The sequence below is a fragment of the Cebus imitator genome, unplaced genomic scaffold (assembly GCF_001604975.1).
Source record: "Cebus imitator isolate Cc_AM_T3 unplaced genomic scaffold, Cebus_imitator-1.0 Scaffold32, whole genome shotgun sequence".
In the NCBI taxonomy this organism is placed as follows: domain Eukaryota; kingdom Metazoa; phylum Chordata; class Mammalia; order Primates; family Cebidae; genus Cebus; species Cebus imitator.
In genome coordinates, this window is record NW_016107347.1 from 3,949,181 (window position 1) to 3,952,778 (window position 3,598).

The window sequence follows — 3,598 nt, forward strand, 5'->3', positions numbered from 1 at the left end:
CATTTGTTTCATTTTTGCTTTTTAAATTTAGTTTTATTTTAGAATTCTGTAGCCTATTTATATATAGTTTAAAGGCCATATCTATAGAATTTCCTATATTTTAAGAATTTATATTCACATGACCCCCTCAACTCTGTTTCCTCTATATATATAGAAAACCTGTTTTTATGGTTTGTTCTTTTTTTATTCTACAAACAAGTGTGTGTATATGTATACACACATATCTGCACATATACATGTATGTGCATATGTACATATGTATGTGTGTATATATATATATACACACACACACACAGATATATATGCACACCTCCCCACAAAGTTGTGTATATTAATATCTCTTACTTTCTTAGATAAATGGTGGCATACTATATGTATTTATCTTCATGTTGTGTTTTCATTTAGTATATCCTGAAAATAACTCCATAACAACATGTAGAAATATTCAGATTCCTTTTAAAAATACTTTTTACCCAAGTCTAATGAGGTATAACTGAACAACAATAATAAACTACAGGTATTTAAAGCATACAATTTGATTCTTTTGACATGTGCATACACCCAACTAAGATGACAAACATTTCTATTACTTTCAGAAATTTCCTTGTACTTTTTTCTAATTTATTTTTCCATCTATCCATTTCCAATCTCTGATCAGCTTCACCATGGATTAAATTTCATAATCTAGAATTTTATGTAAATGGAATAATAGAATATGTTCTTTTATTTCTGGCTTCTTTCGCTAAGCACAATGATTTTAAGATTTATCTATGTATCAGTAGTTTGTTTCATTTTATTCCTGAGTAGTATTGTATTGAATGGATATATCACAATTATTTACTAGATCACCATTTTTGGGATATTTGGATTGTCTCCAGCTTTTGACTGTCACACATAAAGCTGCTATGAACATTCATGTGCCAGTACTTGTGTGTACATATCATTTTATTTAAAAGTTAAATATATATGTACCACACAAGTCAATCATTCCATTCCTAGGTAATTACTTTTTTGTAGCTGCATAGTACTCTGTTGTGTATATGTATCAGAGTTTATAAGACAAGTTCCCTAAGGATGGAAGTTTAGGGTGTTATTAGTCTTTTAATATCACAAATAGTACTGCAATAAAAAATTTTTACATGTATCTTTTGGTATTTTTGTTAGTGTATGTGTAGGGCAAATTCCTAGAAGTAGGAAACCCCAAGTTTTTCTGAGAAAATAGCAGTAGAGAAGGGGCTAATGGGCACGGAAATCATGCAGTTCCATGTTTTGTCACAGTGAATGGATTCTGTACACTTATCAGAGTCAAATTCAAAGGTGAACCAAAAATACCTGAAATTGTATTCAACTCTCTCTTAACCCAAATAACGAGAAAATCAAAGACAGATGCACTTTGAATTCAAAGGCCCAATAGGCTAAAAGGATGAAAAAAGATAGATTATGCACACAGTAATCATAAAAAATCTGATGTGGCTGTATTAATATCAGACAAAGTAGACTCAAAGGCAAGAAGTGGTGCCAGAGATAGAGGAACATTTTATAATAGTCATAAGATCAATTTCTCAAGAAGACATAATCTTGACTGTGCATGCACCTAATAACAGAACTTTTCCCTTAATCATATACTAAACTTTCTTATGCAATTGAGTATTTCTACATTTTTAGAAATTTTGTTACATTGTTCTGTCTGTGTAGTCATGGGCAAATGCCATCCTGTTTTCATTATGGCTCAGAGAAGCTTTGTAATGTGCTTTAATATCTGATAGGTCTAGACCCTGGCCCTACTACTGTTCTCAGAGGTTTTCTATCAGTTATTGTTTCTTCCCCTTCCAAATGGACTTTATAGTAAACTTGTGTAGATACAGAAAAAGAAAAAAAATTCCTGGTGGTATTTTTTATTGTATTACATTAAGTTTACAAATTTAGGAAAAAAAGATGTTGAATCTTCCTTTTCAAGAACATGTATTTTCTTCATTTATTCATCTGTTTTGTTTATTAGCTTTTAACTTTTAGAATAAAGCTATAGACAAATAGCACACTTAATAGTATAGTAGTTACAAGACAGAATGTTATCAGTTTTATTAAGGTTAAATAAAAGTATAACTGATTGTAGTTGAAGAAGGAGAGGAGAAGGGGTGGAAAGAAGCATAGGGATTTTAATATCCTCAACTTACAAAGTAAGAAATTAGAGCTGATGAAACAAAAAAAGAGGGGTTTATATATTTTTACTAAAGCTAGAGAAATCAAAAAATAGTTATATAACTATACTGTAGGAAGGAAGAAAGACCAGGAAGGTGTGTAGAGATAAAGCACTGTCCATCTTAACAGAAGTTAACAGGTAATGTCTAATGTGATAGTCCTACAATTTAGAAATATGCAAGGAACCACTCTAAAAATTCAATACAGAAACAAAAGTAGTTGCCTCTCAGAGAGCAGACTTGGGTAGCCAGGTAAGAGCTTGTGGTATTTTATTATAAACACCCTTTTGTACTATCTGATTTCTTAGCTATTTGTATATAACATCCAGGTAAAAATATTTTAAATAATTACAGTGTATCATAAATTAAAAGATAGTATATTGCTCAACTTCAAGATAAATATTTAATTTATTAACTTATTTCCTTAAGTAGAAGAGAGTAATTGAGTAGAATTAGACATCTCTTCTGCCTGGATATTAGAAGATGATATGAAACTGAAGGTCAGCCTCCTACTTCTGATACAATAGCATTGGGGAAGCCAGACCACAGTAATATAATTATTTAATGGATGGTTTTGGAAAGTAGGCACCCTTAAAGATCTCAGACCTGGGTTGGGCGCGGTGGCTCACGCCTGTAATCTTAGCACTTTGGGAGGCTGACGTGGGTGGATCACCTGAGGTCAGGAGTTCAAGACCAGCCTGGCCATCATGGTGAAACCCCATCCTTAAATAAGAATAATAAATTAAAAAAAAAGATCTTAGCCAGTTTCTCAGAGTTGGGCTGCTGCCGCTTAAATTGCCTTCACCGGACCAACACCTTTAAACTCAACCTTGTTTTGGAGGTTTTTTTCCCCTGAACAATAGACAGGAAGTTGCACACCAATTAATGTGCAATAATTCCCCACCCTAAGGGGAACAAGATGGATTGAGGGTGGAGAAACAAGAACTAGATTACGAGTGTCTTTCTATCTTTTTCATCTTATCCCTGTACTCCAAGAAGTTCTTTTTTTTCTTTTTATTAAGTTCCAGGAGTTACTTGGATTGCTCATGCATACTAGGGAAAATTTCTGAAGTGAGTTTACTGAATTCAGTCTACAATCACAGGCGGTGATTTAGAGAACTATTTAATAGATGATGGTGTAAAAGGACGAAACTCCCTCAGTCATTGTCTAGAAAAGGCCCCAGGCTCCATTACACAACCAGCCCCTAAATCCTTCCATAACCTCCCAGCACAGCCTCTCCCAACTTCCACCTGCTTCCCACTGGCCACAGGTTACCCTTTTATGCCTTTTATTTTTTATCCTTTAGAGCTGTTCATTTATTTATCTAGATAAAAATATGCAGGGTGGTGAATAGAGGGTGGGATTTGGGGAAAGAGTAAAAGAGTATAGAGAGTGATCT